Consider the following 13,710-nt stretch of genomic DNA (forward strand, 5'->3'; position numbering starts at 1 on the left):
ATGGAGTCATCACTTGAGAAAATACTTACAACAAGATTTCTACAAGAATCTTCTTGAACACATACAGTTAGGTCTCAAATGCCTGCTTCTGCCAATGTTTTATTACTTCCGTTTTTATTTAAGGTCTGGAGTAAAAGCCCATCCAAACCTATATGCATTAGTTTCAGACAGGAAGCAGATACAGTTTGAGCAAGGACAGCCTCTTCTTTACAGCAAAGAAAAGTGAAAGAATATCCAAGTCTGCGTGCTTTGAAAAAAATAATCCCATATCATATATTAAGAACTCACATGATCACTTTAGCATGCAATCCTTTGACTCTCTCCAAAGTTTTCTTACCTGCTTACATAGCACATAATGCCTTAAGCAGAATTGTTGCAGTTAATTAATGTCAAACATATAGTATGCAAATCAAGTCACAAATGTGGGGAATGTGAAGGAATAGGTTTTGTTTCTGAGTGACATATGCATGATAAATGTTTAAAGATTCATTATTTTACTATCTGAACTTCAAATTTTGATACCAACTTCAACTCAGAATGAATTTTCCTTTGCTAGAGAATTGGTTATATTTTGCTAAAATTAAATTAACGTGAAACGAGTAAAACATATCAAGCAGACTGACATATTTGGAACAAAATACAGAAGGCTAAACTGTAAACTGCAATCTGGCTGGTGGATATTTCATGCTTCATTAGTGATAATTATATTAATTTGAACTAAAGATGTTATGCGGCTGAACTCAGTAGTGCAAAACTATTAAATTAAAATAATATAGTTTTAAACTGTAAAGATTATAACATTTCACAAAATATTATAACTGGAATCTTGATTTCAGCAGAACCCCAAAAGTCTCATTAAAGTAACAAAATTAATATTCAAGTATTCACACATCAAGCAAGAATTAATCTCTGCCCTGAGACACCTACATTGTAAAATATGCATTTATATAGAGTAGCCTAAACGATTTTTTTTTATTTTAAAAAACTAAAGAATCTTAACAATATCAGGTCATAATATACTGTGGATTATGTATTTATTTTGGAATGTGCACTGTAAATCCATGGAAATACACTCCCGTAACTAGGAGCAAATTTGGTCCACAGAGTAAGCAGAAGTTAAACCTAACCTGTAAGCAAATTCCAATGTTTTATTGAACATTTATAAGGATAAAACTCATAATGTTTCCTATAAAGCTACCTAGGACAAAAAAACTCAAAAATATTTGTAGAACTAACTACAGCTATGAACAATAAACTGAAGAGGTGAGTAGCTACTGATCTTACTTCTTGTCAATGAAAGATAGAAATTGAATCTACAATAACAGCTAATCAGCTCTGAAACCATATGAAATGATATTACTGGATTTAAACTCTAAAAATAATAATCAAAGATTAATTGGTCTAAAATCTTGGTAAATGTTCTAGGATAGAAAATGAATATGGAAGAATTAACCTTAAACATATAGCTGAATGTAAATGAATTTGATTGGCTTCAATGAAAAATGTAATTTAATCTAAAGTGGTAAGACATGAGCCTACAGGAGGGGAACTCAATTGGAACAGCTATAAAATAATTCTGTAAAATGGAGAGTCTTTGTAATATGTGCAAACAATGGTCAGTTTCAAGGGACATTGTGGTAGAATGCAAACTCCTCTCTCTCCCCCCACCCCCCTTCAGTATGGAAGGAGTAGGCACATCTCCCTCTCTCTGCTACTTGAGGTTAACAGCTTCTTTTGTTTGGCCCCAGAGCACCCTGGCCAGGGCCATTAGGAGAAGGGATTGCCAAGGCGCCAGTGAGCCGTTGGGCACCTGTGACCAGTGTGGGGGATGTTTGGAGGCTTCAGGGGCACCTCACACACGGTGTGGGGGTGCAGAGAAGCTTCTAGAATGCCTACAGTCAGGTCTGATCAGCCAGTATAAAAACGGGACTCTCTCATCGAGACTGGGCCCATTGTCGCCGGTCTCTTGGAGCGCGAGCTGAAGATACTGCCACCGAGAGCCCCCCTCCCCAGGATGGAGACTCCGCTTGCCTTACCGCCACGTGTGTGAGTAAAACTTCTCGCAGGATTGCGAGTACATATATATATTCCGTGCACATTTGCACGTGTAACTTCCCGTGCTTAATACAAACACATATAAAATTATTTCCTCACACAATCGCAAGTGTATTTATATTCCGTGCACATTTGCACACGTACTTTAAATTATTTCCTCGCACAATCGCGAGTGTATTTTCCTCCTGTGCTTCCATATAAGCACGTGTAAGTAAATTAACCCTCGCAGGATTGCGAGTGTATCATAAATTTACCCTTGCGTAATTGCGAGGGTACACTTTCTGTACTCACTATGAGTACCTATATCTCTTTAAGAATAATCCTGCACCATGTTCAGGCAAGTGTGTACTCCTCTGGGACTCGGGGGTGGTTCCGGCATTGTTTTGGGTGAAGCCACGTGCATGCACACTGTGGACCGCCTGTTGTACTAGTTGCTGCCCCTTAATAATTTTCCTCAACTGATACCCGAACCTATATTTAAGTCACTTTTGGAGTGCTAAAACCCTCTTTCTCACTGGTTTAATAAAAGTTGTTTTGGACCCTGTTGTCCCTTAAACTAGCCTCGGGGTGCCTCCATGACAGACATGAAATAACATAAACTGATAGGAGCATATATTAAGACTGTACGTTGTGATTACAGTAAAATGTTAAATCAACGGACAAGCATAGAAAGGGAGTGTTAAAGAAAGCAACCTGTAATCTCAAACTATGTCATTTCCATTCAGAGCCGTTGAAATTGATGAAGACCCAAGGCATACAAATATGACTGCAGAGACTAAGACTATTGAATCCAAGATTAAAGGAAATAAATTAAAATGTTATAGCTGAATATGCTGTGATGGATACACACATGAATTATACTAATTAAGTAAAAGATTATGGGAAATTACCTCATAATGATTGAGCTGTAATCAAACACAATATGAAACAATGCCTAAGTGTTACAATTAATCAAACTCTTAAAATGAAATATGCAGCAAACTCTTATTGTGAAATACACAGCAAAATGTAGAGAAACTTTACAGAAGGGTGCAAGTAAGATGTTTTAACAGACAACTCTTAAATGCTTCTGAAAATTATATTTAATATTGCACCAAATATAGAGTCTGGGGAATTTAAACAAGAGAACCAACTTAGAGTTCTAAAACAAAGGAATATTTCATTTTAAATGCACAGAAAGCAAAGTACTAAAACCTAGCCTGAAACAGCAGTTAGCATATTTCTCACTGAAAATAGTGGTTACCTGAAGCTCTAGTAATGCACAAATATCCAGTTCCATATACAATAACTATTTAAAGCCAAACTAGACTTTATTGAAGGCTGAACACAAGAATAATCTGAGTTCACCACCGTTTATCTCTGTTGAATGTCAGTTGCATTACTGCAAATTCATGTAAGAAACTGAGCTGTAAAATTTGGATTAACATTAGAATTTCTTCAAAGCTTATGGATATTTTGTATCTTGGGAGCTGACTTGGGTGTTAAATAGTGCTTACAGGTATCATTTACCTACTATTATGTTATCATTCCTCAATATACTCCACAATGCACAGGGATACATGAATTATGAATGCTAGTAGAGCTTTTATATTAATGGTTTAATAGTACTTAATATGGGTGTACAGAGGACAGAGAATATTTGCTTGCACTCATCTTGGGGACTGGCAGATGCAATAAAAGAACTACTGACAAAGTATTTTTGCGAAGACTGAGTTACCATGAGAATATAGTAAGATTTGAAAGCTAAGTATTTCAAGTGAAATCTCAGCTTCATTAGAATCAATGGAAAAGTTTGCAATAGCTTTAGTGAGACTAGGAAACCTGTTGTTTCAAATGTTTCTTAATTTATTTGTATTTACCAGTACCCATTTTCATGTTTCCGTACTTAAAACCACAAGAAAAAAGGGATACATGGCTTTCCTCTTTCAATAATCCCCACTGCCTGAAATCTGAATCTCATAAATATCAGCTTGATTTTGAGAAGAATGTGACTAAGCACTGAAGAAATTATTTATGGATGTTTTTATGATTCATCTATCAGCTGTTTTTAACATATATATTGCAAAATGTCTCTATATACAATTACATACCAAGAACTGTATTGGTCAGTAGTGGATAATAAGCAAATCCTGTACAGCAATCACAATGGTATGCCTGAATGCTTGTCGCTGAATTATCTATTTCAGGTTTTATTAGTTTAGTGTAAAAGGCATAGCAGTTTTTACACTGTTGAAATTTGCCATTTGATATTGGAATACATTCTTAAATAAATGTGGTTATGTTATACATCATTTTAATACTTTTTTTTTTTTTTTTGCTACTGACTTATTACTTGCTGTTTATTTTGTATGTACTTTAGACAATGGAAATTATGTTAGACTAAAATGAAGTCTGAGTGCTTTTCTTATTTGGGTTCAAACTGGGTGGTAAAGCAGTGGAGGCCACTCACAACATCAATACCACATTTGTCTCAGGAACTGCTAATGAAGGTACAGTGCAGTGGTGGTTCAATAAATTTAAAAAGGAAATGAGACCCTTGAAGATGAGGAGTTTAGTGGCAAGAACCAATTGACAGCAATCAGAAAAACTGGTCCTCATACAACTACACAAGAAGTTGCTGAAGAACTCAACATCACCCATTCTATGGTCATTCAGCATCTGAAGCAAACTGGAAAGGAGAAAAAGTTTGATAAGTGGATGCCTCATGAACTGACTGATAATTTAAAAAATTGTAATTTTGAAACATCGTCTTATTCTATGCAACAACAATGAATCATTTGTTGGTTGGATTGCGATGTGCAACAAAAAGTGGATTTTATATGACAACCAGCAATGACGAACTCAGTGCCTGGACTGGGAAGAACCTCCAAAGAACTTCCCAAAACCAAACTTGCACCAAAACCAGGTCATGGCCACTGTTTGCTGGTCTGCTGCTGGTCTGATCCACTACAGCTTTTTGAATCTCGGCAAATCAACGAGATGCACCAAGAACTGCAACACCTGCAACCACCATTGGTCAACAGAAAGGGACAAATTCTTCTCTATGACAATGCCCAACCACCACTTCTTCAATCATCTCAACAACTTTTTGCAGGGAAAATGCTTCCACAACTAGCAGGATGCAGAAAATGCTTTCCAAGAGTTCGTCAAATCCTGAAGCACAGAGTTTTACTCTACAGGAATAAACAAACTTATTTCTTATCGTCAAAACTGTGTTGATTGTAATGGTTCCTATTTCAATTAACAAAGGTGTGTTTGAGCCTAGTTATAATGTTTTAAAATTCACAGTCCAAAACTGTAATTACTTTTGCACCAACCTAATAGCTTGAGTATTTCAGCTGATATTTTTCTTAAGAAATGGGCCAGAATCTTCTGTGTAACTGGTGTTCCTTATATTTTCCTGTGTGCAATATAAATAATAGAGACTTTGATTGTCATTGTAGATGAATGTTCAGCTTTCCATCACTGTGTGAAGTCTGATGCTCATTCCTTTTTCTGATATTTTAAAATAAAGTATTTCAATATAACAAATTTTCTGTGATGCTGTGCTGTAGATTTCACATGCTTACTGTTAAAGATTTTAAAACAAAACAGAGTGAAGTCCCTGTTTGATTTGTAGAGACACCACCTACCAGGAAGCTGGATGAAATCATGAAAAAGGTATCCAAAGGAGAGCAAAAAAGCTTTCTCGAAAGCTTTTATTATCTACCTACTGCAGAACCTTATAAAATGCTATAAACAGAGCTCATAGTAGCCCCAGTTATATTAATAATAAACATTAATACATCACTTTTCATGTAAAGGAATCCCCCGGGAACACACTTACTCATCCTTAAATAACAATTATTTCACTACGGGAATGGGATGGTTGTTTTACAGTGCCCAGGAGATAAAACAAAAAAAACAAATCCTGCTCAAGAAAGTTTTTCTGATGGCTAAAATTGTTGTAAAATTTTAGAAAGATTGCAGTTATCTTCAACAGAATTTAGTTAAGCCAGCTATAGTCACTTCTGAAAAGGTCAGAAAACGTTTGTCAACATACTATCTTAGGAAACTGATTCATGCCAAGGTTTTTAAATAATGCAGATTATTCAGTCTCAAATAAAAAGCAGTTGACTAGCAATAGCACAATTCCATGGCTTGAAGACTGAGGCCTTATATCTGTAGCCATATTTAAGCTCTTGATGAAGAAAATTTATTTTCACAAAAACAAGTGAGCAATAACAATTCTCAACCACTTTAGCTAGATGTACTTATACTCAAAAGATCAAGAAATGAAATTATTTTTCTTTTGATTTAAGTGACTGACTCAAAAAAGTGACTAGATTTGAGCTGCTGAATGTAAGGCAATTCATTTGTCCAGGTTCACAGCAAATTTGTGTGACAATTTAATACGAAATCTAAGCCTTCCTATTCTTAGCCCTCTGGTCTTAACCACAATCAATACTAAACTGTTTCCCAGGAAACCTGAAGTTTAACGAACTTTTCCATTCATTGATATAAAATAAAGTACATTTTCCTATTGAATTCCCAGATCAGGTAGAGAACCACAGTTTTAATATAAATGTAAGAGATCTTTAATTCACCATACTGCCTTTTTTTCTTTCTATTAATTAATATTTTAAGCATTTAAGTTCCTCTTGATGGGCAAAATCAACATGTTAAAGATTACATAAGTTTCAAAGGAGGAACTCAAGAATAATAGAAAATAGTCTGTGATGTAATGGCTGAACACTTTTTTCATTATATATACTTGAACTCTCATCTATCATACAATATACCTTACTAGGTAACTAACCTACCCCTTTGGATTAAATCTTCCGTTAGTATAATCAAGTCCTGTAACTTACTTTGTTTTGAGTTTTCTAGCTGCAAAATGAGAAGTGGGAAAGGAATACAAGTGAATTCCCAGCAATAAAACCAAACTACAGAAATGAAAATACCTTTTATTTCCTATCAGCACAACCTTTGTTTGTGGGAATAATGGAAGATTCCGCAAGGAGGAGAATTGTAAATATAGTCAAGTGACTGGAGTGTAGAAAAACAAATAAATCACAAGTAGAACCTCTGTGTTAGTATAACAGGCCTGTGAAAAAGCTGCAAAGGCACCTTATCATTCATCCTTGAGATTCCTGAAGGCAAAGGTCAAAATGTGGGAAACTGTGCCTGCATGAATCCCTGTATACTGGCTGAAACAAGCAGGCTCATTGGTCTTCACTAAGGGCTGAATTCTGCAGCACCTGTGTCTCCGCTTGTGTGACCTTTCTCTGGAAGCTGGAGTGCTGTTTCAGAGATTTCCCCACTAGAGAGGCAACAAAAATAAATTTGCTTCTTGCTTTGCATTTGTGGCTTCTGGTTGTTACTGTGACCTGCCTGTGTTGAATCACACATTTACTTTCATCATGAAGTAAAAATTAAAGGTGGAAGCCCACACTGTAAAATTCAATAGAAATGGTGAGAACTGTTTGGTTAATTCCTCTGCTGTTTCTCCATTCTTCATGCTTCAGCCAAGAGCTAGAAGTAAATTTAGGTTCCAGATCTAAGTCTTTCTCTCTACCTTTTCCTTTGTCTTTCTCTTTCTTCATATTTCACTCACTGGTAATTCAAGGCTAAATAAAAAAATATGGCCTCACAAATTCAGCTTTTTATTGGAAACACCAACAAATCAGCAACAGAGAGCAGAAGGAAAAGCTCTTTTTATTGTTTCTTAGTGCATAAAAGCAAAAGTAGGGTTTAGATTGAAGGAAAAAAAATGAGTTAGTCAGACCTTTCGACTTCCAATAATTTATCAAGTTTCACAGAGATATTCCTCTGTATACTACATTTCCCAGTTTCTTTAAATATAATACCGCTAGGGAATCTTCATTTATTGTTTCTACTGCACAGCTGGCTGATAGGTATTCAGAGCTGTGATTGTGTAAATCTGCCTTCAGGCTGTATCAAGTGTCTCTACACCAGCTAGACAAGTGTCTATCCTAAAAAAGGCAGTATTTTCTCATATATTTTATTTATAGTGAAAGCTTTAAGAGCAATAAACCAACCACATTAGCTACATTTTACCGTATACTTCAGAAACACAATTACACTGCTGTGCCTCAAGGTAACTAAACAATTTACAGAGCATTGTGAAGTTTCCAGAGCAAAGCAGTAATTTGAACTTCAGTTTCTTGTGTCCCTCAAGACTGTCCTAGCCATACAGTTGCTGGTTATTCTGGAGGACACCTCTTCCTAAAAGGCAGGAAGGGTCCCCAGTGTTACAAAGTTTCTGATATGTTTTCTTGAAAAGTTTGACATGTATTTTCTCACAAAAACTCACCCTAATTAAAGAAAACGCTAGCAAGGACAGACACACACACACACGCCCCCCAAAAAAAACCAAAACAAACAAAAACAAACAACAACAACAAAAAAAAAAACAAAAAAACCACACAAACAGAAAAAAAAAAAGCATCAGAATAGTCAATTTTGATGCATCCTCATTGTTGGGAATATCAACAATTTTATTACAAGTTGTGTTCCCAACAATATTCAATATTAAAGAAATTATGATGTTTATTCTATTCAGTTATTCTAACTGGGGAGCCACACAGTTACATGTATTCTTTGCTGATCATACTTTTCTTTAACTATTCAGTGTTCAATCTTTAACTCGAGAAAAGATTTGTATACATCAGTCCATCTACAGTCCCATATCTAAGTTCATTCTGACTTATAAGATCATATTTAAATATTGACCTGAGCAGACCTTAATTCCCTTTCTAATTGATTATTTTTCCTGTGTACTTTAGACACTATCAAGCAACATAAGTGTCCTGAGGATTCTTCTGAATTTTAAGTGATCTGCAAAGACTGTCTGCAAAACACACTCCAGTAACATAAGCTCAGAAGCTGGTGTTCCACACATGAGATGCTAAGTACACAGGTACTTGGTGCCAATTTTGAAAATACATGTTCAATAGCTGCCAATATTAAAAGTTGCAATCTGCAGATTTTGTAGCTCCCAACTTGATGTAGATAATAGCAGTGAAGAGGATACTGACAAGATAGAAAGTCAGTCAGTCATGCTTTGTGATTAGTAGACTGAAATGTATCTCCTTAGTTTCTCTCCCACCACATAATAAATAGAACTCAACAGAATTTTTCTGATTAAACTGAGCTTTTCTCACAAAAGACTCATCTGCCAAACTGAAGTATTTTGCAAAAGCAGATTGGTTTTGATGAATTGCTGATGAAAAGCAGAAAGACTGCAAAAAACCACCACCCTGATTTTCTGGCTGTTAGAGTCCAAGAACATTTTGGAAAAGCAAAGAATGTTTCAGGCACATCGTTTTGAAGACAAGAGAATGTTTGGTACTTGCAACAACATAGATAAAAAAAAAAAAAAAGCTTCTGAAATATATACGGTAAGTGGAACATAAGAACAACCAGCTATATCACACATGATTATCAGAGATTTGTATACAACTACAAAGAGAATTTATAAAAATAAAATTCCACTGAATGTAGAGCAGTTAGGTAATATGCTACAAGTAGTATCTCTGTAATTAATGAAAAGTCCTTCAAGATGTCTATAGTGAATAACTAGGTTTCCTTTTATGTGATCAGACAATATCAAGCATGTATACAGTGCTCATTAAAGAAATTTTCGCATCTATGTTCTCCTCACAAGTGGCATTGCTCCAATATTCCTGCAGGTTTCTAGGTACACAAAGTCATGTGTGTAAAGGACCCAAATGTTTCATCCAAGGAACATCCATTCCACACAACATAAGCAAAGACAAAATTGTCATAAAGATATTCATCCTGTAGTGGTACAATTTTTCATCAGACGCTTTAAGGAAAGACCTCAATACTATGATTTTGTTTATTTTGACTCTGCTCAACGTGTGAGAGCTGACAAGACTGTAGCAAATAGTGACAGCAGATAATTGCTACACAGATATTTGCTTCTAGTAAAATACATGTCTCCAGGCAGTACTCAGAGTAAAATAGTCTTTCACTCCATCACATATTTGCTGGGAAATACACATTAAACTTGTCATGTCTCCTGACCGTAAGTAGAAGACTTCTTGCTGAGAAGGCACCATGGGAGCCCTCTGCATCTAACTAGTGTCAGATGAGTGCCTCAGCGATCCCACAGAAGAGCCATTGAAACATGGTCACTTTGTACAGTATCTCTCTGTGTTGTGACAGGCACTTCATGTTTGATTTTCTTAATGCTTAATTTCTGAAGCATGAATTATGATTTCACTCAGGAGGAACAGTTCTATATACTGTTAATTACCTCAATGTTATCTACTCTAGATAGTCCAAAGAATTCCTAAATACGTGTGATAGAAAGTGAGATTAAATGTGCTTTTGTAATAACAAAGATATGCATCATGTACTTGTGATTAACTGGGTTATAGTTTAGTTAACACTCTCAAAATGTCAAACAATATGCCAGCTATTGCAAGAACTTACTGAGTGATTTTCACAAATAATTGGAATTTCATTGAATCTTAACATTAACTGACTTTGTCATATCCTAAGACCATCCATCAAGGCTCTGGCAGAGTAGATGAAAGGCTGACTTAAACCTCAGAAAGAAACACAAACATTCAGAAGGAGCCAAATCTAATTATCTCAAAGCCCTGTAGCACTTAGGACTCCATCCTACAGGTAGACATTTAATATTAAACAACCGATTTATCCATTCTTCTAAAAGGGTTTTCTTTATGGGTCCCAGGAGCTACTTACATGAGGATTACCAGATCTTCAGGTGAAGTGTTTATAGACTTCAAAATGGGACAAATATTGGTATGATCTACGGTTCTGTGACTTAGCTATGCCCTGAGCTTACTCAGATAGTTTTTCTCATTAGAATTCACTGTAAGGCATACTTTAGAGGATGATAATTTCTGCAAAGATGAAGTGGCTTGTTCTAATTAATAACAAGCTTTATTGTAATTTAAGTTTTAATTAATTGAAAACTTTCTTTTTCATTTAAGAATGACACTAAGAAGTTCTCTTCTGTCTGTTTAAAAAAGCATATGTCTAGCTCACAAGAGTCAATTCCTCTGGCAGATCAATGGCTGCTCAGCCGCAGAAGTATGGAAAATCTCATCTTGTTTTAAAGGTTTGGCATCTACCCAGGAATCAAAAAGACAGGCATTCTGGTTGTAATTTTCTAATTGTAAAACTGAAATGGGAAATGGACTGGAGTCCACCCTTCCAGTCTGCCCTTCCCCAAACAGAACATCTCTAAAGCAATCAAATATTTAAAGAACTTCTATTTCAAATGTTAAATCCAGACTCCCATCAATAAATTCATACTTTGAAAATATTAAGTCAGTGGGTCTTTCAAAATGTACTTAAGTCTTTCAGCTTCATGGTTGTCCAAAACTACTGAGTGAAGAGGAAAGACATTTTGAGGTCTTTTACAGGAAATAAGCAACCCACATGAAATAAGCTGGCCATGCTTTCAACTTCCTGGTTGTCACAGGATCTATCATAAAATCCACTAGTATTAAGTAGCATTCTTATTGGTAGCATCGGCCGGGATACAAAGAGTTGAATAGACACAAAAGCTGTTCCATTTTTCCTCGCTAACGTGTCCCTCCCAATATGGGTGACTATAAAGTTTTTTTCAGTGTAGACATACCTCTGTTGTTAAACACAGGAGCTCATTCCCTAGATATGTAAATGTAGGATTTATATGGCAGGAGTTATACAGAAGTTATACAGACTACTTTTTCAGGTGTTGATGTAGTTAGTGACACAATAAAGTCACTATTCACACAGTGTAGACTCAGTATTTGGTGAATAGCTCTGACATCTATATTCTTTAAGTTTAGAAAGAACATCTAAGCCAGATCCTGAATATTTCGAGAAATTCCTGTAATGCACTTCTGCTAGGAATATACAAATGTTTCCTTAGAACACTTCTTTCTACTTTGTGAAAGTTCATCAGACTGGTTATAGAGAAAATGTTTCATATTTTCTTGTAAAACCATATTTTGATAGAAAATTTCAAGAAATTTTGATTTTATGTATAGAAAATACGATGCTTTCTCTTGAAAGTCACAACAACAGCACAGTAAGAGCTTATGTGCACTGTGATTGCCTTCAGCTTTCCTGAAATGTATACAATGCCTTGCTTTTGTACAGCTGTGCACCTAAGTCCATTTGAGTCAATGGCACTATTGTAGAGAAAGGCAGAAGTGTTACCTACTGTCCTGGTTTTGGTTAAAACAAGTCAAATTATCTTTTAGGGAATTTTCTTTTCAGCTAAGTTCATCTAAGTAAATGCACTTTTCTGAAATTGGCTGAATGTTTTTTGGACCCACCGAAGCTGATAATGATAGCAATGGTCTGCAGAGGAGGCCCAGGTTTAAACTTATTGTTGTGGCCGCCAAGGTTACTGATAAGTTTTGTAGGTTCTGTAAGTGAGAGGGGCGCACTCGCGTCGGGGGTGGACACAACAGGTGACCAAAATTGACCAACTAAGTATTCCATCCCATACACATCATATACTGTGTAAAACTGAAAGATCACAAGGGTCTCAGGCTCTTTGACCATGGCTGGCATCTGAAGAGGACCCTGCCCGTTCTGCCTGCAATCTGAAACCTAGTTTCAGGCCGTGCCTCCCTGAATCCAGTTCCTGTGTACTGCAGAGTCCAGCCCAAGACATCTGGGTACCCACTCTGCAGCCTCTGGAGCAATGCCAGCTCCACTGCTGGTCACTGCGCTGCGCTGGGAAATTCAATATTGGTTTTGTATTATTTTGCATTATTTTCTCTATTTATTAGTAGTGTTAGTAAAACATTTTTAACTTTTCAACTTGTAAGTTTCTCTCCCTTTTCCCCTATTTTCTTTCCTTAGTGGGGAGGGCGGGGGGTCTGCAATAAACAGTAACACCAACACATCTAAAATGCACATAAACTTAGGGTTAAACAATGATCATAAGTTAAAAAAACACCAGTTAAAGAAACCTGTTTGAGCTAAATGCCTTACTGGGAAGAAAAGGAGGCTGAGGGGAGACCTTATCACTCTCTATGAACATCTGAAAGGAGGTTGTAGCGGAGTGGGTGTCAGTCTCTTGAATTGCAGAATCACAGAAAGTTCTGAGTTGGAAGTGACTCACAAGCACCATTAAATTAAGACAGTAAGCATAACACATTTTAAATGTCTAAGGTTCACTGTTCTGCAGTTTGAAAGGACATTCAATCCATTCTTATAATATCACTTGCAAGAGTTCGGCTTTTCACAATCCTAAATATTTTTTGTTTTACTCAAATCTTTTTTCTTTTAGAATTCTGTCTGTTAAACTTAGAAGTTGTTTTAATGGTGACCAAAAATAGAAGATTTAATCTGACTTTTTTTCTTTACTTTTTAGTTAATTGTATGTTTTGGAGAGATCTAGTTCACATAGAAATAAAATCAAATACCTTTTACCTTGTGGTATTTGAAATATATTCACAGAATTCTCATGCACTAGTATGTCAGAAAGAAAACTTCCTATCATTTAAAATAAGGTAGAACTTTATGATCCCATCTATTGAAAATTTCTAAAATAATTTTAAAACTTCTGGAACAATTATGTCTCTTTTTGAGCAACAGATGCAAGTTTTGGCTATTGCTACTTCTACTTTTGCCATTAATAATTGTTGGATG

The 13,710-nt window shown here is 35.8% G+C and overlaps 1 long non-coding RNA gene across 2 annotated transcripts in view; it reads right to left on the reverse strand.

The window, feature by feature from the left end:
• The window catches only part of LOC139828096 (uncharacterized), a 74,464-nt gene that overhangs the window by 23,882 nt on the left and 36,872 nt on the right, over positions 1-13,710 (reverse strand). The gene's annotated exons all lie outside the window — the stretch shown is intronic.

This window comes from Patagioenas fasciata, chromosome 5 (genome assembly GCF_037038585.1).
Source record: "Patagioenas fasciata isolate bPatFas1 chromosome 5, bPatFas1.hap1, whole genome shotgun sequence".
Classification (NCBI taxonomy): Eukaryota; Metazoa; Chordata; class Aves; order Columbiformes; family Columbidae; genus Patagioenas; species Patagioenas fasciata.